The 26,212-nt window shown below is 46.5% G+C and overlaps 1 long non-coding RNA gene across 1 annotated transcript in view; it reads right to left on the bottom strand.

Annotated features, from left to right (window-relative positions):
• Positions 1–911: 911 nt before the first annotated feature.
• Positions 912–26,212, bottom strand: part of LOC134577952 (uncharacterized) — a 38,843-nt gene continuing 13,542 nt past the window's right edge. The window contains exons 2-3 of the long non-coding RNA XR_010086065.1: positions 20,574–20,630; positions 912–979 (exon numbers count right to left, since the gene is read on the bottom strand). This is a non-coding gene — a long non-coding RNA (uncharacterized LOC134577952). The remainder of the gene's footprint in view (positions 980–20,573; positions 20,631–26,212) is intronic.

The raw sequence follows: 26,212 nt of genomic DNA on the forward strand, positions 1-26,212 counted from the left end.
AAATTATTTTAGATACTTAATACAATTATATTACGATAATACTATCCTTTGAAGGAGCACCCCTTTTTTCTTGTTATTTTCTTATAACAATAGTATCGATTAGTAGACAGTACACCCTCAGAAAAGAGTTACCTGCTCACAACCGCAAATCCCTATGCATATTTAAACACATGGAGGTTTTGTGTTTCACTCCAATAGCCATTAGATGTAAGCCCACCTGCCACATCATGGCCAACCCCTTTTTTGGGTCCTGCATCTTCAGGTAAAAAAAAAAATCTCTACTGAGATAGAGAGGGTTATTTTTCTAAACCAACAATTCAGGAAGTAAGGTGAATTGTTAGTCTAGGACCCACCAAAGAGGTTTGCATTGACGTGGCAGGGGGGCTTACATCTAATGGCCATTGTAGTGGAACTAAAAACCTCCATTTATATAAATATGCACAGGGATTTGGAATAGTTACAAAGTATATTTTTTTCTTTGGTTTTTATTGTATGTATTGGGGCTGATGTGTACTATGCCGTCCAGTAGTAGTGGGATTTTGAGCGCAGGACTTATTTTTGTGTATTTGCTTTTGTATCACACATTCATGATACAGTGCTGCCGCCCATCCCATGTGTTCCCTATTAAGGGTTAATAGGTATCTGTGGGGTTAAAAAAATGAAAGATTTTTAAACTAGGAGCTGAAGGAAGCAAGGTTAATTGTTAGTATAGGAGCCACCTAAGAGGTTTGCCTTGATATGGCAGATGGACTTACATCTAATGGCCGTTGGAGTTAAACAAAAAACCTCCATTTGTTTAAATACCTTAATTTAAAGAGCAAAAAATAGAGAGTTTATTTACCACATTCTCTTCACAATGAGGTGATGTATAATAACACCTGTCTGGATATCTGTAATAAGACACTGTGTTCCCAAGCAATATAATTGCAATAGCTGCAACAACTGAGCTTATGATGTTCAGAACCAAGTTTGATCTCACCTGAAATATAAGAAAATGGAGGTGACTTATTAGCAATGATTTTAATCCCTTGTTCTGGTATCAAGTAACTACTCTTAGTAGAGAAAACAGTTTATCCCCCATTTTGTGCGCTGATCTATGCGTTAGGATAAGAATTAACACACTGTACATATAAGTCTAAGAAATGAAAATCTTCACATGGTTCAACAGCTCTCCCCAACTAGTTTTAATTAATTAAACCTTTCAGTAATTAACACATATATATTGTTTGTGTGTGTGTTATCTGTGTGTGTAGGATGTCTGTGATGTTATGCAAGTGTGTTTGTGGCGGTGTTTGCAGTACATGCATGCATATGTGTGGGATGTTTGTGGGGGTTGTATGTTTGGGCTGTTTGCGGTATTGTGTGTATATGGGTTACCTGGTATGTCACCCCTTCTTCTACCCCAAGTTGCTAGTGGTATACAATCCTTTAGCCACCCCCTATTAAAAATTAATAACTCTGCCTACTCCCCACACCTTTATAACTGTGAGGGCGTGATAGAACAAATGCCTCTTAAAAAAAATATATTCTTATAACTTTTTTATTTGCCATTGGGCTGCCCAAACGATATTTTTTCACAAGTTAGTATATATGCTACTACCTGCTGCATAGCAGGTGGAGGCATAGGGAAGTTAAAAACCATGCTTGCAATAAAGTATTATTGATTATTGTTTTAATTTTTTTTAGAAGATTTGGCAAATGAAGGTATTTTTTTTTTTTTTTTTTTTTACATTAAGAACAATAAGGATGTGAAATGTCCTGCCTGAAGAGGTGGTTTCATCAGAGTCTGTACAGATGTTTAAAAAGCAACTGGCTGTATACTTGCAAAAACATAATATTCAGATATATAATTTTTAAAAGATGGGGTAACAGCTTCTTGATCGAAGGAGAGATCTTACTGCCATTCTGGAAATGAGAAGAAGTTTTACCCAGTTTGCAGCAAACTTGGAAAACACTTACAACTGAGTTTTTGCCTTCTTTTGGATCAGCATCAAAAACAGATGTGAGAAAGGCTGAACTGTATGGACACATGTCTCTTTTAAGCCTATGAAACTATGTAATGTGGCCAAATTATTAGCACTCACATTGCCCAGGGTTATTTAAAGGGACACTCCAGGCACCCATACCACTTCTGCCCATGGGAGTGGTCTGGTTGCCAACTCCCACTACCCTTAACCCTGCAAGTGTAATTATTGCCATTTTTTATAAACTGCAATAATTACCTTGCAGGGTTAACTCCACCTCTAGTGGCTGTCTACTAGACACTAGAGGGCAGTTCCTGGTTCCTGGCAACCTGTGCTAGAGCGTCGCTATGTCCTCACGCTGTGTGAGGACCTCCAGCGTCGCTCATTTCCCCATAGGAAAGCATTGAAATGCATTTTCAATGCTTTCCTATGGGAAGCGCTAATGCGCATGCGCGGCATTGCCGCATGCGCATTAGGTCTCCCCGGCCAGTGGGCGGGATCAGTCTCGCCCACTGGCCGATGCAGTCAGAGGGAGGAACGGCGCGGAGGGAGAAGCAGCGACGTGGGACATCGTCGCTGCCTCAGGTAAGTTACTGAAGGGGTTTTAACCCCTTCAGCAACCGGGTATTGGGGGTGGGAGGGAGAGGGAACCTGCAGTGCCAGGAAAACGGATTGTTTTCCAGGCACTGGAGTTTCCCTTTAACTGTTTGCCTGCTAGCTGCTAGTGCTCCCATGGGCAAATAGTACTTAAAATGATCAATAGTTTGTGAATTTGCGCCCAACTGGATGCATTCATTCACCCTTGCCCTCATCCCCCATGCACTGGTGCACTCTGGGCTGGCTGGGAACATTCTCTTATTCCCATCTGGCCTACTACAGACTGGCAGCCTCACATGCCTGGAAAACAATCCGTTTTCCTGGCACTGCAGTTTCCCTTTAACTGTTTGCCTGCTGGCTGCTAGTGCTCCCATGGGCAAATAGTACTTAAAATGATCAATAGTTTGTGAATTTGCACCCAACTGGATGCATTCATTCACCCTTGCCCTCATCCCCCATGCACTGGTGTACTCTGGGCTGGCTGGGAACATTCTCTTATTCCCATCTGGCCTACTACAGACTGGCAGCCTCACATGCCATGGAAAGGCATAGCTTGCTGACTGTATTGAAAAACCTTTAAATAAGAGCTTCAGCAAGTTTTTTCCTTGAGTAAAAATTTATCCAGAACAGCTTTTAAGATAAAATCAGATGAACATTATCTGAAATATTTTAAGAGTTATTCTCAAAAATTTGCAACACAATTCCAATTGTAAATGCTGGAGATGTAACAAAGAGTGTGGTGATAATCTCCATATGTGGTGGTGGGGTTGCAAAATAGCGGCTAGTCTTTGGGATATCACATTTGACAAACTTTAGACATTGGGTAGATTTAGGATAGAACAAAAACCGTAAATAGGGATTTTGCATTTAAAATGGCCTGTCTTATCCTCAAAAAATGCATTAACCACAACCCATTTTTTTGTTGCCACAAAACTCTGTATAGCACGACACTGGAAATCAAAAGATCTCAATAAGCTCGATAAACCTGAAGAGTCAAATTTTATTCCAGTGTAGAATGGAAGGAGGATTAAAATGGTTTAATAAGAAGACCAATTCAAAGAGCATTCACATTCAGAGCTGGATAAATAAGCTGAAAGGTTTATAATATGAGTAACCCATCTTTCTTGGTAAATTAGACTGACTATTATTTGATTGTATGTGCCGTTACTTCTGTTACTTTGTTTATATTCATTTTTTCTTATATGTTTTCATTCTGGTACTTTTTTGTACATAATAAAATTAAAAATATTTTTTTGAGATTGTTATGGTGTGTGTGACGGTAGTAGAAAATATCCCCGTCAAGCATTCCCTTCTTCCCAATAAAGAAAATCACCCAATATTCCACGAGTAGAAATATCCCTGGAATCACCGAATAATCCACACATGAGCCAAAGCTTAATGCTGGAACAAGACTGATTTACTGGCACACAGAACTCACAATTTATGCAACACAAAACTCCTGCTCTGGGCCAGGCGAGATAATTGAGTTTCTACAATACACAAAGCTCAATTATCTGCTGGCCAGAAACATTACAATTTATAACAATTTCAGAAACATACTTTCTATAAGACATACAATTATACTTATAACATCCCTGGATAGCTGAGGATACTGGTAGTCACATATCCAAATCTCACGAATTTCCGTTTGGTAGTTTCCGTGTCGCATCGTGTGGAAGTTTGACCGGCTTGCCATGTGGGGGTATCCGGGTTACAGTTCCATAGAATCAGTAGCAAGAGCTGGTCTCCGTTCGCATCCAACTACACGAAAACTACAGTTCGTATGGTTCAGCTGGTTACCTGTGAATGTTCCCCTCATTCGGTAGATTCTATCTACCGAACGCCAGTTTGATTCGTGGAGGGGAACGTATTCATCCAGGACTTCTGTGGGGACCGGGCGTTCGCATGGTTGCCGTGCCAAAATTAGTTCCAGGCAATCCCTGCATAAGTCCCGCTGACCGCGTTCGTGAGTTCTAAGATGGCCACCATCCTTTGTTCTCGCCACGTGTTCGTATGCCGAATGGCCGACACCTAGTAGCAGTTAAGTTGCGGTTTTCTCTGTGTTCTAATTGCTACTTGCTACCCAGGGTGTGTGGTCCCGTTCTGTACACGAATACATTCCTTCTTGACATTTGGAACCCAACAATATAGACATTAAAATAGCAGGGAGAGAATTAAACTGAAGCATATAGGCAATTGCATAAAAGTCCTTCACAGTGTGCATTCTATATTCTATATACACTCGATTATACATCAACACATCATTCTATGTATGTCCTAGCCAGTGGTGTAAGTAATAAAGAGTGAGTCCTGGTGCACAAAATAGTCTAATGCGCCCGTATAGAGAATCTGCTGTATCCCTCCCACAATGCATTGATAGCTGTGGATTTATTATTTGGCCATCCTTGCAAGGTTGTATTTGTGTGCAGTGTTTGTGTGTGGATGTAGGTATGTTTTGTATGGAGTGTGTATGTCTGTGAAACATATGCATAGATCCATTGACACACACAGATGTACAGATCCACAAACACTGACACGCACATGCACAAATCTACAATCACTAACACACATGCACAGATACACATAGATATACAAACATTTACAAACATGCACAGACCCACAAACACTGACAACCATGCACAGATCCACAAACAGATTCACAACCACTGACACACACATGCACAAATCCACAAACACTGACAGATACACACAGATATACAAACATTGCCACACACATGCACAGACCCACAAACACTGACAACCATACACAGATCCACAAACAGATTCACAAACATTGACACACACATGCACAGATCCACAAACACTGACACACATGCAAAGATCCATACATTGGATCCTTTGGGTTCATCTCTCCCTCCTATGGTGCACACTTTAAATGTCTCCCCCAGGCCCCAGTGAAACTGCCTGCATCTTTTCCTTCCTTCTATTGCATGACAGGACTACTGACATTGCTAGCACGGCCAGGAAGAGCCCGACGATGCCTGTCAACTAGCTTAGGCACTGGTAGCCTGGTGCGTTTGCACCAGCTTTACTGTCGGTAGTTCCACACTTGGTCACCCTCAGAAAAGAGTTATCTGCTCACAATCACAAATCCCTATGCATTTTTAAACACATGGAGGTTTTTTGTTTCACTCCAATAGCCATTAGATGTAAGCCCACCTGCTACGTCAATGCAAACCTCTTTGGTGGGTCCTAGACTAACAATTCACCTTACTTCCTGAATTGTTGGTTTAGAAAAATAACCCTCTCTATCTCAGTAGAGATTTTTTTTTTACCTGAAGATGGAGGAAGCAAGGTTAATTGTTAGTGCAGGACCCAAAAAAGGGGTTGGCCATGATGTGGCAGGTGAGATTAACACATTAACATAGAGAGATAAACACCAAAGACAAAAACATAAGGTATCTATATAAGGCTCCTCCTAAGCCACCATTTCCTCTTTCTTTGCTGCTCCGCAGAGTACCACTGCCTCCTGTTTTACATGCGTGGCTGTGGGTTTGTTATTATTATTTATATTTTGTTTTTCTCTTATGTTTCCTATGTAATTGGGCTTTGGCCTTGGATTATCAGTTTTTTGGTGTTATTGCTGTATTTTCTTTTCCTTGACCTCCCTTTTTTGCTTTCCCCTTGTTTTGGGGTTTGTTTGTTTTTTTCCTTCTGCGGTCGCCGAGAAGCATTTTTTTCGACCGCTTCCCGTGCCGCCGTCGGGACCGGCGGAGTTTCTCGTACTGATTCCCGCCTGCCGGCTTCGTCCGCCGAGCGGGAATCCTATCATTGCCTCCCTGCCCTGCCCCCGTCCCCGCTCGCTTGTTACTGCTTCCCGAGCGGCGTGGGGACGGAGCAGGGTGTTTGGTTTTGTTTCCGCGGGTGCCTCCGCTGCTGGGCGCCCTTCCTCCCCGTGACCGACCACGGGGGTGCGCGGCTTGCGGCTCAGTCTCTGCCGCACATACTGTTTATCCCTTAAGGGCGCAGTACCCAATTTTGTTTATTTTATGTAGGAACATCTAATCATTTCTACTTTTTACTACTGTGGTGATTAAAAAGGTTAAAGGAATTGAATATCACATTAATTTATTTATTTTAATTTACTTTATTTAATGTTGGGCTTACTGTTCAGCCCACCTGTTTGGGGGTCTTGTCTACTGGGTTTTTCTGGTTTCCTCTGGGCATGTTTAGGGTTCTATGCCCCTGCCTGCAGCCTGTTTCTTTAATGCATGTTATAAATTTGCATGCCTTTGCTGTGGTCGCCCTTACTGCATGTCCCCTGGGATATAAGTGGCTATAGTCGTTCCACTACAAGCTTCCTGCATGGGACCCGCTTAACATCACTGTGCTGTCATTACACCCGGTTGCACCTCTGCCCTACACGCACTGCATGTCAAGATATACCTGCATGTCTGCCACAGAGACCTCCGCTCCTGCTTTGCATACCACTGGGCCGGTACTGCCCATGCCCATGTATTGGCCTGCTTTGTCTGTGCCCTTATGATTGGCCTGCTTTGTCTGTGCCCCTTGATTGGCCTGCTTTGTCAGTGCCCCGTGATTGGCCTGCTTTGTCTGTGCCATATTACGCATGCTATTGACCTGACTGCTCCTTCCCCTGGAACAAGATTTGTTGAGCCTGCATGCGTTAATACTTGCCTCTGCCATACTAGGGGTGTTGCCCCTACTGCCTGCTACTGATACCTGTTCTCTGTCTCCTTAGGTATCACGTACCGTATCTCAGGCGTCATGGAAGCCGCTGCACAGGAGCAAAACTTGCAGGCATTGATTAATGCGGCAGTGGCCGCCTCTGTGGAGAAAGCCCTGGCGAGGGCTCTGCCTCAACCTCATACTGACAGGGGTGCGAAAGGAACCCCCCTTTTGGCAGACGACTCAGCTGAGTCAGACTCTCAGGAAAGATAGCAGGCAAGTGCATAAATGCGCTATTGGAAGGGTGAAGGTCCTGAACCACGCTCCCGGCAGGGCAAGGCTCCGGCGAAGCGACATGGTTCGAGGTTATCAACCTCGCCGGCCAGGCGCCGTCATATATCGGGCGCAGGGGAGGAGGCCTCCTTACCCCCCCTACTATGGCCGTGTTGGATGAGTGGCGGGCAGACCAGTCCCCTTCAGATGAAGATGGAGATCGGGACAAGGACCGTGGGGATAGCCCCAGTTGGCGCTGGGAGGACGAAGACGCGCCAGGGACAGAGGCCCCCTCGGCGGTGCCGGGAGACGACACCTTTCTGGATGCTACGGGAGAACCCCTGTTTGACCCTCGGTCTATCTGACACCCCAGGTCCTCAGAATGGTCGTTGCCTGACCACTTGGCACAGTTCGTGCATTACTGGGTCCGCAGACCGCTTGAAGGGGAGGCCCGCAAGAAACTGAGGGCGGAATGCCCCAGGCCCGTCCTGCCGGACAAGGTGGCAGCGACCCCGGAGTTTGACCCATTGGTGGCCGCGTATTTGACCTGTATGGGTCGGGACCCCAAGAAGGGGGTGGAGCGTAGCCTCCGGTCAGCACAAGATAAGCAGCTGGACGTGCTGGGACCCTTATGCAGGATGTTGGCCTTAGCAGACGAGGCCTACACAGAAGGTACGAGCCTGGATCCGGCCACCATGCGGGACTGGGCACTACGTTCCATTTGCCTACTAGGCAATGCCTATGTGACCCTCTGCACTGAGCGCAGGAAGACGTCTCTGTTCCGTATGGACAATAAACTATCGGAACTGGGCTCCAAAGAATTGGGCCCCATGGCTAAGGGACTACTGTTCGGGGAACCCTTCATTAACCCCTTAAGGACCAAACTTCTGGAATAAAAGGGAATCACGACATGTCACACATGTCATGTGTCCTTAAGGGGTTAAGGAGCTACAGAAGCACGTCAACCTGTTTACCTCCCTGGATAAAGCTCAATCTTCCATTAAGAAGGTTTTTCGGCCACAAACATCCTGGGTTTTTGGACGGGCTGGACGACAGCGGGGTCGTGTCTCCAGCCGCGGCTGGTCCTCAGGCTGCCACAGATCCCGTGGTCCGTCCTTCTTTCCGTCGTACCACTCCAGAACCCCCTACGCTCAGAGGACAGATAGAGGTTGTGCATACCGCACCAGAGGACAAGCGAGATTTCCTGCAGGTGAGTGCACCCTACTTTGCATGGGGGCAGACTGTTTCACTGCAGAGACAGGTGGCGGGAGGTGTCTTCAGATGTATGGGTCCTTCAGACGGTACTGGGTTATGTCATAGATTTCCATTCCCCTCCAACACAGGTTGGACCCCTAAGGGTCCCCATCATCGCAAGGGAACAACAGTCCTTGATAGATACGGAAGTTCGGGCACTGTTCGCCAAAGGCGCGGTTCAAAGAGCCCCGGATTTGGGGGGTTTCTTCAGCTCGATTTTCCTAGTGAAGAAAAAGTCCGGGGAGTTCCGCCCAGTGATCAATTTACGAGAATTGAACGCCTTCGTGGTCTACAACCACTTCAAGATGGAGGGCATTCATCTTCTGCGGGACCTTCTCCGGCCGGGAGACTGGTTCACGAGACTGGACCTGAAGGACGCCTACCTCTCCGTCCCGGTGGACGAGGACTGTGACAGATTCCTTCGCTTCCGATGGAAGGGCATTCCATGCCAATTTACATGCCTCCCCTTCGGCCTCAGCTCGGCTCCTTGGTGCTTCACCAAGCTCCTAAAGCCGGTGGTCGCCCGATTCAGGTCGGAGGGTGTCCGCTGCATAATATATCTGGACGACTTGCTGATCTTTTGCGAGGACCCCTTAAGACTCAGATATCAAACTCGCTCTGCGATCTCCTTACTGGAACACCTGGGGTTCGTGGTCAATCTGAAGAAATCGGCGTTGGAGCCTTCCCAGACGGTGGAATTCTTGGGTTTCGAGGTCGATGCGAAAGAATGTGTTCTTCGCCTGCCCTTAGCAAAGATAGCGACCATTCGGAAGGAGATAATACGGATCTTACGGCAAGACCGGATTCCCCCGGATAACAGAAGTGTCTGTTATATTGTATTGACGGTAATTAGTGATGGATTTCATGTCTTTTATTCTATCAGTACTGGATCGTGGGATTTATGTTTTATCAGTACATTTCGTTCACTAATCGGTGTTTTTCGACTGTTTATTTCGTTTCAGTTTAATGGTTCGACTTCAGTTCATAGAATCGGCTGTTTGGCAGGATGAAGATCAAGATCATCCGTTATCCCAAGTTTTTCCAGATGGCATTCATTGTTACGTTATATTTTTCCTTTATTTAGTTATTGTCATTGTTGTGTACGTTACGTTGTCGCAGCATGAAAGAGGAAATGGTGGCTTAGGAGGAGCCTTATATAGATACCTTATGTTTTTGTCTTTGGTGCTTTGGTGTTTATCTCTCTATGTTAATGTGCTGCTGTGGAGTTCAAGTAAAGAGAGACTTAAGCAAATATTCGTCTCCTGTCATTAATAAAATTAAGATTATAGTTACACTAAAGCTAGTATAATCTACAATTTTGAGCGCATGACTAATTTTGGTGTATTTGCTTTTGTATCACACATCCATGATACAGTGCTGCCGCCCATCCCATGTGTTCCCTGTTAAGGGTTAATAAGTATCTATGGGGTTTAGAAATTAGTATTTTTTCTGAAATGGCTGGGAAGTGCCTGTATTTATTTGTGGCTAATACATCTGTGCTACAAATGTGTGTAACTTGAAATGTCAGCCTCTCTCTAATATTAGGATGCAAACACATTTAATAATTCGGCAGCATTCCCATGTGGCAATGGGAATGCCACGATTACTCCCCTCATCCTGCGTCGCCTGCTGGCCTCACTAATAGGCACTCCTTCCCTCATACAGCGGCCAGGTCTGTAAACATTAGAGACACCGGCCGCTGCAAGTAAGAACCTTTTAAGGTTCTTAATTAACCATTTTAGTGCCTAACCACTGTTAAGATCACACACACACGTTCCATTTTCACATGCTCCTCTGCAGCCAATCAAGGAACACCTTACGCTATTTAAACCTTTTGTCCATTTCTCTGTGCCCTGTCGTGGTTTCCATTCTGGTTATCCGAGAGTGCGTTTCTGATATCAATTCTTGTGTATTTTGACCTTTACTTTTTTACTGACTATTCTGATTTCTGTATCCCTTGGACTTTGGCTTGCTTCCTGACTATTCTGACTTCTGTATTCCTTGACCTTTGGATTACCTAACCCTTCACGTATACTCTGTATTATTTTTACTTAAGTTATGCGTGCTGGGCATATTAGTGTATCCTGGCAGTATCTTTGTGCCTGTATCTGTATGTGTGTCAGTGTATCTGAATGTGTGCCAGTGTGTGTATCTGTATGTCTGTGTATCTCTGTGTGTGTAATTCTTTGTATCTTTATCCATATGCCTGTATATCTGTAAGTCTATGTATCTGTGTGTGTGTCATCGTTTATATTTGTGTGTCTTGTTCATCTGTATGTGTGTGACTCTGTGTATCTGTAGGTTTGTGTTTCTGTGTATGTGTCAGTGTGTGTATTTATGTGTTTGTGTATCTATGTGTTTGTGTATCTTTATGTCTCAGTGTGTGTATGTGTGTGTCTGTATCTCCGCGTGTGTCAGTGCGTGTATTGTTATGTCTGTGTATGTGTCATTGTTTGTATATGTATGTGTGTCAGTGTGTATAATTGTACGTGTGTCAGTGTTTGCATCTGTATATCTGTGTATTTGCATGTGTGTCAATCTGTGTGTCTGTTTTTGTATGTGAGTGTATCTGCATGTGTCAGTGTGTGCATCTGTGTGCCTGTATGTGTATGTTTCTGCATGTGTGTCAGTGGGTGTATCAATTTGTCTGTGCAACTGTATGTCTGTGTGTCTGCGTATATGGCAGTGTTTGTGTGTCTTGTAAGTCTGGATGTATCAGTCTGTATCTTTATGTCTGTGTATTTGTGTGTGTCAGTGTGTCCATCTACACAGCCATACAGTGTGTGTATCTATGTATGTGTCATGCTGTATCTGGGTGTCTGTGTATCTATATGTCTCAGTGTGTGTATGTATGTCAGTGTTTGAATCCATGTGTCTGCATGTGTGGCAGTGTTTTTATCTGTGTGTATGTACATATATGTGTGTCAACCACCTGTCGGACTGCTGCGTCCTCCTTCGGATGGACAATGTCTCAGCGGTGCAGTACATCAACCGCTTGGGGGGCGCTCGGTCTCGAGCACTATCGGAGGTGACAAAGGAGATTTACAGGTTCTGTTTCAAAAGCAACATCACCTTACAAGCGGAATATCTTCCGGTCGAATCTGACGGCGGACTGGTTCTCCAGACATTGGAGGGACGCCAGCGACTGGAAACTCATGCGATCCATCTTCCTCGAACTCGAGTATCAGAGGGGCCCGTTTACCTTGGACCTATTCGCCTCCAGGACGAATCACCAGACCCAGAGATACTTCAGTTTGCTCCCGGATCCGGCGTGAACAGAGGTGGACGCTTTTCTCCAGGTGTGGCCTTCGCAGGGTGCCCTGTATTTTTATATTTTTATACTACTTCTTAGAATACTTTGTTATATTGTTATTTTATGTAATAAATCCCTTTATTCGTATCCACTTGGCTAATGGAGCTTTTGGTGTGATCGGGGAAAATTCGAAGAGCTGAATACACTGAAAAACATAGTCTGCATGACTTTATGAGGAGCTGTTACAGTATAAGCCTGCTACAATAGGCTTTGGAGATCGTGAGTGACCCAATACGGGGATCGTGAGTGACCCCCCTCCTGTTTTGTTTTTTATCACTTATTGTATTTGTATAGTGCCTTTGGGTGATTTGTTTGGCACTTGGGGGTTGTTGCTGTTTATCCTTAGACATCATTTTTAATAGCGCCAATCCACCCATACATTTCTTTAACCAGAAATAGTATTTGTACCTTCGCAGGGAGCTTATGCGTTTCCTCCATTCGCTATGATTCCCAGGGTATTGCTACAAATTCGACGTCAGCGTGTGTCCTTGGTGTTGCTGACTCCGCTATGGCAGAGTCAAGCCTGGTTTCGGGAGCTCCTGGATCTCTCCTGTAAGGATCCTCTTCTTTTACCGTCCTCTCGAATGCTCCTCTCGAACTCCCGGGGCAACCCTCATCCCCTAGTGGGAGACGGCCACCTACTCCTGGTGGCCTGGACTCTTTCAGGGGTGCCTGGAATGTCGAGGCATTATTGCAATCGGCTAGAGACCTTCTCTGGGATTCCTGGGCTCCCGGGACGAGGAGGTGCTATCTCAAACTCATAAATACCTACAAAGCTTTCTGTTTTCTCTCTCTCGTTATCTCACTATTTATATCTCTATCTATCTCGGGAGGTTGATTAAAAGGGGCTACAGAGGAAGTGAGGTTGGCTGACAGAGACTGGCAAGGAAGGGGTTAATAGTGGTTAGTGAGATTGGCTAATGGACTGGCAGGGAAAGGGTTAGCAGTGGGTAGTGAGGTTGGCTGACAGGGACTCAGGACTGGTGCAATGATAGTTCTGCCCTAGGCAAAAAAATATGTTGCAGCTCCATTCGCTCCACATACTCATGCAGACTGACACACACACACACACTGATGCATGCAGACTGACACACATACACTCACCCATGTAGACTGATGCATACACACACAAACAAACAAACACACACACTGACCCATGTAGACACACACTGATCCAAAAAGAGACAGACACACTGACCCATAAAGACACAGACTTACCCATACAGACACACACTAACCCATGCAGACACACACATACATACACACACACACACACAATGAGCCATACAGACACACACTGACCCATGCAGATACACACACTGATCTCCATGCAGAGACACACACGCACACTGACCCATGCAGACACTCACATACAAACACACTAACCTATACAGAAACACACACACACACAGACCCATGCAGATTTACATAAACAAATACACTGACTGAAGCAGACTAATACACATCATCTGAAACACACATTATCTGAAACACATACTGCGATATCCCATTGAGCCTCTTACCTTCATTGCTTATATCACTTTGCATTTTGTGTGTTTCTGGCAACTTCACTGCCACTGGCTGTCTGGCGGCCCATTATTCCCCATCTAAGCCCACTTCCTCCAATGTTCCCACCCACTTGTCCCCATGTACAGGGCAATAGACGGGAGCGAACAAATGATGCTCCGTTGCACTGCCGCAGTGGATGCTTGGGGGGGGGGGGGGGAGGGAGGCATGGCTGTATGGACTGATTTTATTGCTGGACAGTTCTACCAGGCACTAGTCAGCAGCCATTTATGTGCTCCTTAGCGTCTGGTAACTTGGGCCTGTCCTTGTGCCTCATTCAAGGGCCCTATTTAACCTTGACCCAGTGGCGGATCCAGAACCTGATCTCGGGAGGGGCACTTGTAGATTATTTAAAGAAATAATCTATGCACAATAACCACTACAGCTCAGTGTAGTAGTTATGGCGCCAGTAGTGCCAGGATCCCATCCCAGAGTAAGTAGTCAAACCGTTTAAGAACAGTTTGACAACTTACCTGGGGTCTGCTGGGATACTGGGCATAGGAGCAGTGGTATGTGTTAGGGGTGAAGTGTGTGTGAAAGGTGGTGTGTGTGTGTGAGTGGTGAAGTGCAAGTGCGTGAGGGCGGCAGTGTATGTCAGGGTTGCAGTGTGTGTGTTAGGGGGCAGTATATGTGTGGGGCAGTGTGTGTGTGAGAGCTGCAGTGTGTGTGTGTGTGTGTGTGTGTATGAGGGTGGCAGTGTGTGTGTGTTTGGGGCGGTGTGTGTATGGGGGGCAGTGTTTGTGGGGCAGTGTGTGTAGTGTGTGTATGGGGGCAGTGTTTGTGGGGCAGTGTGTGCAGTGTGTGTATGGGGGGCAGTGTTGTGGGGCAATGTGTGTAGTATGTGTATGGGGGCAGTGTTTTTGGGGCAGTGTGTGCAGTGTGTGTATGGGGGCAGTGTGTGTGGGGCAGTGTGTGTAGTGTGTGTATGGGGCAGTGTGTGTATGGGGGCAGTGTTTGTGGGGCAGTGTGTGTATGGGGCAGTGTTTGTAGGGCTGTGTGTGTAGTGTGTGTATGGGGGCAGTGTTTGTGGGGCAGTGTGTGTATGGGGGCAGTGTATGTGGGGCAGTGTGTGTATGGGGCAGTGTTTGTGGGTCAGTGTTTGTGGGGCAGTGTGTGTAGTGTGTGTTTGTGGGGCAGTGTGTGTAGTGTGTGTTTGTGGGGCAGTGTGTGTAGTGTGTGTATGGGGGCAGTGTGTGTAGTGTGTGCATGGGGGCAGTGTTTGTGGGGCAGTGTGTGTAGTGTGTGCATGGGGCAGTGTTTGTGGTGCAGTGTGTGTAGTCTGTGTATGGGGCAGTGTTTGTGGGGCAGTGTGTGTAGTGTGTGCATGGGGCAGTGTTTGTTTGGCAGTGTGTGTAGTGTGTGTATGGGGCAGTGTTTGTGGGGCAATGTGTGTAGTGTGTATGGGGCAGTGTTTGTGGGGCAATGTGTGTAGTGTGTATGGGGGCAGTGTTTGTGGGGCAGTGTGTGTAGTGTGTGCATGGGGCAGTGTTTGTGGGGCAGTGTGTGTATGGGGCAGTGTTTGTAGGGCAGTGTGTGTAGTGTGTGTATGGGGGCCGTGTTTGTGGGGCAATGTGTGTAGTGTGTGTATGGGGGGCAATGTGTGTAGTGTGTGTATGGGGCCAGTGTTTGTGGGGCAGTGTGTGTAGTGTGTGTATGGGGGCAGTGTTTGTGGGGCAGTGTGTGTAGTGTGTGTATGGGGGGCAGTGTTTGTAGTGTGTGTATGGGGGCCAGTGTTTCTGGGGCAGTGTGTGTAGTGTGTGTATGGGGGCAGTGTTAGTGGGGCAGTGTGTGTATGGGGGGCAGTGTTTGTAGTGTGTGTATGGGGGCAGTGTTTGTAGTGTGTGTATCGGGGGCAGTGTTTCTGGGGCAGTGTGTGGTAGTGTGTGTATGGGGGGCAGTGTTTCTGGGGCAGTGTGTATAGTGTGTGTATGGGGGTAAGGAGGGTAGGGAGGCTTTTTTTTTTAATTTAATTAAAATTAATATATTTATGTCCCCCCTTCCTTCTTACCTTTATTGATGAGGAGGGGGGACATATTTCGTTCCCTGGGATTCCCTGGTCCAGTGGGATTCCCTGGTGGTCCGGTGGTGGTGAGGTGAACTCTAGCCCAGCTACAGGGCTAGAGTTCACTCTCGCGAGATTTGAAGCGTTGCCGTGGTTACCGCGGCAACGCTCCAAATCTCGCGCGAGGAGGACCCGGAGGAGCTGCTGGTAAGAGCTCCTGGGTCCTCTCTCACTCCCTCCCCTGCCGGCTGTCAGCAATGTGCCTGCAGACCGAGGAGGGAGAGATCTCCCTCCCCGGTCCACAGGCACATTGCAGGGCTGGCACTTTGGCAATGCCAGCCCTGCATTAGCCGACAGGGGAGAATCTTGGGGGGGGGGGGGGGGGCAATTGCCCCGTTGCCCCCCCCTGGATCCGCCACTGCCTTGACCTGCAGAAAGTCCCAGAAAGAAGCATTTCCCAAGTAAGTTAATTAATCTAAAGAGCAGGCATAATACTAAAGAGCAGGCATAAACTTGCTAGAGTAGGACCTGCCAAGAATGGAGTAGATTGATGTTTTGGCAGGCTTATGCAATGTATGATCATATACTGTAACTAAACCCCCATGATTTTTTTTCCCAGGTGAGGTGTTTTTTTTTTTTAAAAAAAAACTATTATTATATATATACACCTTAGGCAAAGGAGTAAAAAGGAGAGCCTTGGTCTGAGAAAAAGGGGAGATGGGGCAAATACAAACAGATACATTTGATAACCGCAACTATACTAATTACAAACATTTTGCTAATTTGAGGGATACAATTTATGGAAATGAGCTGCCAAGGGGTGCCAAGTAAAAAAAAAGGTTGGGAACCACTGCTCTATGCAGACTGCCTGTGTTTATGACCAGGGCCGGATTAAGAGCCCAGTGGGCCTGGTGCTGATAATTATGATGGGCCTAATTACAAAATCTTATTGACCAAAAACACTAAAACAGTCCTACCTCCTAAGTGTCATGTATCTGATGGAGATGATGCTCTAGGGAAACTCATAGGATGCAACTATGAGAAAACACATACCCTTTGCTAATCTCATGCTTTCATCTTTCAAGTAAACCCATACCCCCTAACAGCAGTGTCCAGTAAAGCAGGAAGTCTATGGATGCGGTAAAAGGGTGGGCTTCTGACACAAATCACATAACCAGAACGTCCGAAAGGGCGAACATACACAAAAAGGGGGAATGTCTGTGTCCCTATGTCTCCCAGTCCCTTAGTGTTTGTGTCCTCATGTCTCCCAGTGTCCCCATGTCACTAGGGGACATTGAGAGACATTGGGACACTGGGAGACATGGGGACACAGATACTAGGGAACACTGGGAGATCTGGGAAATCTGAGACTCTTGGGGACACTGGGTGACAGACACGAGGGGACACGGGGAGACATGGGGCACTGAGACACTGTGATATATAGGGGACACTGGAGACTTGATAAAAACCTGGGTACAGGTCAAAATGTTGCGGTGTCCAATAAACCTGCTTAAAGCTATCACAGTGAGTGCCTGAGATTTTTTTATTTTATACTAGGGGACACTGAGACACTACGGGCACAGAGACACTGCGGGCACAGAGACACTACGAGCACAGAGACACTATGGGCACTGAGACACTGATACATAGGGGACACTGATACATAAGGGGCATTGGAGACTTGATAAAGACCTGGGTACAGGTCGAAACATTGCGGTGTCCAATAAACCTGCCTAAATCTATCACAGTGAGTGCCTGAGATTTTTTCTTTTATACTAGGGGACACTGAGACACTAAGAGACATGGGGACACAGAGACATTGGGAGACTAGGGGACTTTGGGAGTCTAGGGAACACTGAGACACTGATACACTAGGGACACTGGCACACTACAGACACTGAGAGACACCAGGGACACATGGGGATACTGAGATACTAGGGACACTGGCTGGGAGACATGGGGACACTGCCATGTCTCCTATGTCTCAAAGTCGCCCAGTGTCCCCATGTCTCCCTGTGTCTCCATGCCTCTCATTGTCCCCATGTCGCCCAGTGTCCCCTAGTGCTTGTATCCCCATGTCTCCCAGTGTCCCTTAGAGTCTGTGTCCTCATGTCTCCCCGTGTCCTGATGTCACTAGGACACTAGGGGACACTTAGAGACATGGGGACACTGGGAGACATGGGGCCACTGAGACACTAGGGGCAGTGGCTGGGAGACATGGGGACACAGACTAAGGGCCACTGGGAGAATGGGGCCACTGTGTCCCTAGTGTCTCAGGGTCATGGGCGTCCGAATGGGGGGGGTAAAGGGGGGTACTTGGCCTCTCCCCCCCCCCCCCGGATTTTTCAGCTTGTGCTGCTATTTTTCGTTTTAGTGTGAGAATACAGTGCAATACCAGCGCTGGCCAGAAGGTGGCACTGTGAATGGAGAAAGGCAGAAAGCTACAGCTTATCCCTGCCTCTCTCTCATGACTAAAACCGCAGGGGAGCAGCACAGAGGCAGCCTACAGAGCAGGTAAGTGAGGGATGGGGGGTGGGGGAGACCGCAAAGAGGAAGGTAAAGTAGAAGGAGCAGAAAGGTTCTGCAAGGGGCAGGAGGGGTCAGCAAGGAATAGAAAGGGGCAGCAAGAAGCAGGAAGGGGTCAAAAGGTTTTCAAGGAGCAGGAGGGTAAAGTAGAAGGAGCAGCAAGGAGTAGGGGGGGTCAGCAAGGAGCAGGAGGGGTCAGCAAGGAGTAGAAGAGGGGTCAGCAAGGAATAGGAAGGGGCAGCTGGAAGGGGTAGGGACGGTCTGCAAGGAGCAGGAGGGGTCTGCAAGGAGCAAGAGGGGTCAGCAAGGAATAGGAAGAGGCAGCAAGGAGTAGGAAGAGGCAGCAAGGAGTAGGAAGAGGCAGCAAGGAGTAGGAAGAGGCAGCAAGGAGCAGGAAGGGGCAGCAAGGAGCAGGAAGAGGCAGCAAGGAGTAGGAAGAGGGAGCAGGAAGAGTCTGCAAGGAGCAGGAAGAGTCTGCAAGGAGCAGGAAGAGTCTGCAAGGAGCAGGACGGGTCTGCAAGGAGCAGGAAGGGGCAGGATGGAGTAGGAAGGGGCAGCATGGAGTAGGAAGAGGCATCAAGGAGCCAGAGGTGTCAGCAAGGAGTAGAAAGGGTCTGCAAGGGGCAGGAGGGGTCAGCAATGAGTAGTAAGGGTCTGCTAGGAGTAGGAAGGGGCAGCAAGGAGAAAGAAGGGGCAGAAAGGAGTAGGAAGGGTCTGCAAAAAGCAGGAAGGGTCTGCAAGGAGCAGGAAGGGTCTGCAAGGAGCAGGAAGGGTCTGCAAGGAGCAGGAAGGGGCAGCAAGGAGCAGGAAGGGGCAGGAAGAATCAGAAGGAACAGAAAGGATCAAGAAGCTGGAAGGGGCAGAAAGAAGCAGGAAGGGTCTGCAAGAAGCAGGAAGGGCCATCAAGGAGCAGGAAGAGCCATCAAGGATCAGAAAGGGATCAGAAAGAGAAAGGAGCAGAAGGGCGCAAAATAAGCAGAAAGTAGCAGAAAGGTAAAGGAGCAGAAGTAGCCTCAGAATACAAAGAAGACTGTGTCAAATGAAGGAGAAGAAAATGAGATTGGAGCACTTGATTCTGGACACCACATCATAAGGCGTTGGTACCTGGGCCTGGCAAGGAAACATTGGACCTTCTCATGTAAGGTAAAAACCCAGGTAAAAACAAACAATATCAGTGTTAATGTGTTCACTTTTATTTACTGAGTGTCAGGAAACACAGACGGCCGCTGGGTAGGGGTGCCGCTGATTGGCTAGATGGGTAAAACCTTTTTATGAATCGGGAACTAGCGATTGGCTTAGAGTGTCAGCTGACCACTCTAGCCAATCAGCGGCACCCATGCCCAACGTCAATCTGCACTTCCTGACACTCTGTTTCAGAAGTTGAATACCACTGAGCGACCTGGAGATCTGGAGCTGAAGGACGCCTTTGGGGGTAAGCCATTTGAGAGCGGTTTCACCCCTTCAAAGAAAGAGCACCCAGGGGCCTCCTTGCATCACAGCATTTTCATTTAGATAAAGTTGTTATGGTGACAAGAATGTTCCTGTAATTTGGTGAAAGCAACACTATAGTGTCAGGAATACAAACATATATTCCTGACACCATAGTTGTGAAAACGCTATTCATCCTTGCTTTATGTGAAAATTGCTATGCTCCTTCCCTTTCATGACACTGTCAAAAAGGGGCCAAGCATGGATGTCATTACAATTATGCCCCCCCGCATCCCCGATCGGAAAAATTCCTGTGGACGTCCATGCACAGGGTCCCCATGTTCCCCAGTGTCCCAATGTCTCAGCGTCCCCATGTCTCGGAGCTGCTGTCTGGACTGAGCTGCTCCCCCGCGGATCAGTGAGTAGAGAGAGGCAGGGAGGGAGATGTCGTAACTTCTTATCACTGCCTCTCTCCACACAAACCGGCCCTACTGGCCGGCGCTGGTATTGCAGAATAATCTATGTTTATACTGAGACAGACATTTGTATTGCCGGTATTACTGCAATACCGGCACCGGCTAGGCAGCCTCAAATACCTGAGAAATACTTATGAGAAATACCTGGCAACCCTAAGAAATACATGAGAAATACCTGGCAACCCTAAGAGTAGTGTGTAAAAAAAAAAAAAAAAAAAAGGAAAAATTTTTTTTTTTTTTTTTTTAAACCAATGGGCCTATTCCATGGGCCTGGGCCTGGAGCTGCAGCTCCATCAGCCCCTATGTTAATCCGGCCCTGTTTATGACTATGATTATCAAGAGCTAAGATGGAGATGTTCAGTTGTAGGATATAGAGGTGTGTACTTCTGTATTTTATTTTCAATGTCACAAATGCATGCTTGTTAAATGCAGGGATAAATAAACATAATATAAAAATTCTGGAAAGTGACAGTTCCCATTTAACTGCTTTTATTACATTTATCTTTAGTAGTATGTGGTCTTACCTTCCCTAATGTTGGTTTCACTGCAGCAATAACCGATATTAATCCGGATATAAAATACTGTAAAAATAAAGTTTGAAATGCGCTTTTTGTAGGATGTCAACACAATCTGTTCCATAATTACGTTTAACAATTACGTTTTTAGCCAGCCCCCCCAAAAATGCAGTTCAATAACCAACATTTAATTAAAGGAGGAAAACTACGCTTTTTTACGCCAGGTACAGGACCTGCAGACCCAAAATCTGAAGAGTTCTACAGCCGGGGCACTAACCACCTGATGTCACCTGTGTAGCTAGATTAGAAAAAAAACTAATTTACATAATGAGTGTCTCCTCACATACTGCCATATGGACAATCGGAAATATGAGAAAGGATCATCACTCAGCCTCCCTTGAATTTGTTAAAAAAAAAAAAAAAAAATATATATATATTTTAAATAAATTCCTTAATGAAGTCAAAAATAGCAATTTTGTGTCTTATCTGTGTCAATGTCTTAGCTGTTGTTTGTAAGGTATTGTATGTTATTTCCGGGTTAAAATGCCTTTTTTGTCTGTGGTATCTTGCTCGGCTGTGTGATTTGTTTGTCTTTTTATAATTTATCAAAAAAAAAATGTCAATAAATATTAATAAAAAAAAAATAATAAAAAAAATAATAGAAATTTTATGGTGATCTGACATCATTTTTTAAACATAACACTATCATATGCTCAGAGAATATACCTGTGCTTTCCTGGCTTTTTAAAAAAGAGATGTATATGTCTAAAACGTACTCTTAAAGAGACAGATGTATCAGTAAAGTGTTTTATAACAAGCCAGACTGCGAATTAATAATCTACAATTCAAAGGCTAAATATTATAAACTCAAAAGCTATACATGCATTGTCATTGCAATATCTACTTAAGACTTTTTTTTATAAATTCCATTTTTAGTTATTTAGAAACATACAGAAATGAAAACAGTTATCACATTTTAGCAATTTTTAAAACAAATCAAGTACAAGATCGGACAAGTAAAACCATGAGCTAAGGCAATCATTTGTTAATATGTATTAGTCTATCAATGTGTAGGGAGCACACTGATCAGCCACAACATTAAAACCACCTGCCTTATATTGTATAAGTCCCCCACGTGCTGCTATAACAGCTCTGATTTACCAAGGCATGTACTCCACAAGACGTGTGAATGTGTCCTGTAGTATTTGTCACCAAGACATTAGCAGTAGTGATGTCGCGAACACAAAATTTTCGGTTCGCGAACGGCGAACGAGAACTGCCGCAAATGTTCGCGAACCGGCGGACAGGGCGAACCGCCATTGACTTCAATGGGCAGGCGAATTTTAAAACCCACAGGGACTCTTTCTGGCCACAAAAGTGATGGAAAAGTTGTTTCAAGGGGACTAACACCTGGGCTGTGGCATGCCGGAGGGGGATCCATGGCAAAACTCCCATGGAAAATTACACAGTTGATGCTAATAACTAACCTGTAATGAAAAATTCAACTTACCATTTGACGTCTTCTTTTTTCTAAAATCTTCTTTTTTCAGCCCGAAAAAAGGCCAAATAAAAAGCCATAAGAACTGACGCAATAAAAAAAAAAAAATAAAAAAAAAAATCCATCTTCACCCATGGAGGGCTCCGCGCAGACTGAGCTCTGCAGGGCGGGGGAAGGCTTATAAAGGCTTGCCACGCCCTGCAATTAGGCTAAGAACACTCTGATTGGCTGGTTTAAGTGTTTTAACTCTGTGTCATTTTACACAGCTTGGGAAAATTCCAAAGAACTTTCCCACGCTGTGTAAAATGACACAGAACACTGTGATTGGTGGGCTTGGAATCTAACCAATCAGAGTGCTCTGTGTCATTTTACACAGTGTGGGAAGTTCTTTGGAATTTTCCCACGCTGTGTAAAATGACAGAGCACTCTGATTGGCTTAAACCAGCCAATCAGAGTGTTCTTAGCCTAATTGCAGGGCGTGGCAAGGCTTTATAAGCCTTCCCCCGCCCTGCAGAGCTCAGTCTGCGCGGAGCCCTCCATGGGTGAAGATGGATTATTTTTCTTTGCGCTGTTTATTTATTTTTTTAAATTGCGTCGGTTCTTATGGCTTTTTATTTGGCCCTTTTTGGATCTGAAAAAAAGAAGATTTTAGAAAAAAGAAGACGTCAAATGGTAAGTTGAATTTTTCTTTACAGGTTAGTTATTTTATTCCCCCTTCACTATTTTTTAGGGTGAGAGGGGGTAGGTAGGGTAAACTTTTTTGGGTGGGGGGGTGGGTGACTAGGGGCTTGGGGACCCCTAGTCACCTTTGATTAGGGGGGGAATTTTTATTTAGGGCCCCCACCCACCACTGTGGGGTGGGGGCTGGGGGGGGGGACAGTAGGTCCCCCCTTATTGTTTTTTTTAGGGCCCCCACCCACCGCTATGGGGTGGGGGCCAGGGGGGAGGACAGTAGGTCCCCCCTCATTATTTTTATGGCCCCCACCCACCACGCAGGGGTGGGGGCTGGGGGGAGGACAGTAGGTCCCCCCTCATAATATTTATGGCCCCCACCCACTGCGCAGGGGTGGGGGAGGGGGGAGGACAGTAGGTCTTCCCCCATTGTGATATATGGCCCCCATCCACCGCGCAGGGGTGGGGGCTGGGGGGGAGGACAGTAGGTCCCCTCCCTCATTATTTTTATGGCCCCCACCCACCACGCAGGGGTGGGGGCGGGGGGAAGACAGTAGGTCCTCCCCCATTGTGATTTATGGCCCCCACCCACCGCGCAGGGGCGGGGACCGGGGGGGAGGACAGTAGGTACCCCCATTGTGATTTATGGCCCCCACCCACCGCACAGGGGTGGGGGCGGGGGGAGGACAGTAGGTCCCCCCCCGTGTGTATCAGGGTCCCTGAGGACAGGTGTCAATCCATATCTTCCAAGTGACCCTATGTAGGGAGAACAGTCCCAATTCTGCTCTGTGTCAGTGTGTATCAGGGATCCTTAGGATAGCTGTCAATCCATATCTGCCAAGTGACCCTATGTAGGGGGAACAGTCCCTATTCTGCTCTGTGTCAATGTGTATCAGGGATCCTTAGGATAGGTGTCAATCCATATCTGCCAAGTGACCCTATGTAGGGGGAACAGTCCCTATTCTGCTCTGTGTCAGTGTGTATCAGGGATCCTTAAGATAGGTGTCAATCCATATCTGCCAAGTGACCCTATGTAGGAGGAACAGTCCCTATTCTGCTCTGTGTCAGTGTGTATCAGGGATCCTTAGGATAGGTGTCAATCCATATCTGCCAAATGACCCTATGTAGGGGGGACAGTCCCTATTCTGCTCTGTGTCAGTGTGTATCAGGGATCCTTAGGATAGGTGTCAATCCATATCTGCCAAGTGACCCTATGTAGGGGAAACAGTCCCTATTCTGCTCTGTGTCAGTGTCTGGGGGGAGTATCTGCAGTAATACAGAGTGTCTGGAGGGAGTATCTGCAGTATCACAGGGTGTCTGGAGGGAGTATCTGCAGTAATACAGGGTGTCTGGATGGAGTATCTGTAGCAGTACTTACCTTATCCGGGGGCCGGCCGCGGTCCTCTCTTCAAGCCGCGCGCGGTCCTGCGGCTGCACGAGCCGCGCGCGGCTCATCCGACTGCTCAAACAGGAAGGCGGGCAGTGACCGCGAGAAGCGGTCACGTGTCCCGCCTGCAGCTAAGAGCGCGCCGCGAATCTCGGGCGCGCTCTTAAAGAGACAGTGGGAGCCTAAATTGCAAAAAGGCTCCCATTGGCTCCTGTCACGCCAATCACCCCATACACTTACCTGTTGGGGGAGTGGAAGTGACAGGAGCCAATCACGTTAGTTTGAAGACTACTTATACTTACCCTTTTCCCTTAGTTCCTTGCCCTATCGTGGTTTCTGCTACAGTTCCCTTTAGTGCTTGTTGTATTCAGTTGTGTTTCTCCGTACTTGACCTTGGCTTTGTATTCTGACTTCGTTTTCGCTTTATCCTTGTCTGTACTGTTTGCCGGCTTGCTGATTCCTGTGTACCAGACCCCGGCTAGTTCTCGTTTACGCTGTCTCTTTGTGCCCTTGACCTCGGATCGCTCCTGACTCTGTACTTCTCCTTTACGTCGAGTCCGGCCACTCTAAGGTCCGGTAGACGTATCTCTCCTCTGTGCTGTCTTCTGTTTTGCTGGATCCTGCGTGTAGGGGTATATACTCGTTACATTACGATAGGGCCATGGACCCCGCAGATTTAGCTCAACAGATGGCGACCCATGAGGCTAGATTTGTAGAGCAGGATCACCGTATGGATCAAATAGCTCAGGCTCTCCAGACGCTCTTAGCTAGAACCATTCCAGCAACCGCACCTAACCCTCCTGCACCCCTGCTTCCTGAAGTATCGACTATGCCTAATGCTACAGCACATTTAACGCCTCCTCCTAGGTATGGAGGGGATTCTAAGACATGCAGAGGGTTCATTAACCAAATAGAGTTTCATTTTGAAATGTATCCACGTTCATTTCCCACAGAGAGGTCCAAAGTTGGGTTCTTTATGCACCAACTTACCGACAAAGCACTTGAATGGGCAAACCCTATTTGGGAGGCTAATGGACCTATGGTGCATAACTTTCACAGTTTCCTAACAGCTTTTCGCAGAACTTTTGACACTATGAAAAGGTCTAAGAATGCCGCTAGAGCATTAATGAGGGTTAAACAGGGTTCTAGGTCTGTGGCTGATTACGCTATACAGTTTCGTACCCTTGCCTCACAGGTCGATTGGACCAATAATGGGTTAACTACTGCCTTCATGGAAGGCTTATCAGATTCTATATTGGATGAGGTAGCGGCTAAGGAACTTCCTGTTGCCTTAGAGGACCTTATTGACTACCTCATCGATATAGATAATAGGATTCGGGACAGGCTCTATACCAAGAACAGGAATAGAAGTTTTGTTACGCCTATTCACCCCAGAGTTAATCCACCGGAGAGTGTAAAAGTATCTGAAGAGGAGCCAATGCAATTAGGGGTTGCCAAACTCTCTGATAATGAAAAATTACATAGGAGAAGAGAGGGACTCTGCCTATATTGTGGTAGGAGAGAACATATGGTAAAGGAGTGTCCTCTGCTCCCGGAAAACTCTCGCACCTAAGACCTTATAGGGGACTGGCCTTGGGTGTGATTTCTAAGTCTCCTACATTGCCTCCTAACCGACTGCTTCTCCCTGTTTCTTTACATATGGGAGAGAGTTGTATAGTTGAAAACATATACGCCCTGGTTGACTCTGGGGCAGCTGAGAATTTTATAGACTCTGGTTTTGTAAAGAAAAACAATATTCCCATCAGGGAGAAGGAGATACCCTTGGCCGTTGAGGCCATAGATGGTAGACCATTGATATCTCCAGTTGTTACTCACGAGACTGCACCGCTACACATGTACACAGGGGTTCTACACTATGAAACCATTCGGTTCCAGGTCATCACCTCTCCCTCTTCACAGTTGGTATTAGGGTATCCATGGTTACGTGCCCACAATCCCATTTTTGACTGGGAGACAGGGCAGATAAAATCATGGAGTGAAGCCTGCCATGAGTCATGTACTATTGAAGTCACGCCTGTGAATTCTATTAACGTTCCTACTGTTCCTCCTTTATCTACGGCTATACCCTCT

Source organism: Pelobates fuscus, chromosome 11 (assembly GCF_036172605.1).
Source record: "Pelobates fuscus isolate aPelFus1 chromosome 11, aPelFus1.pri, whole genome shotgun sequence".
NCBI lineage: Eukaryota > Metazoa > Chordata > Amphibia > Anura > Pelobatidae > Pelobates > Pelobates fuscus.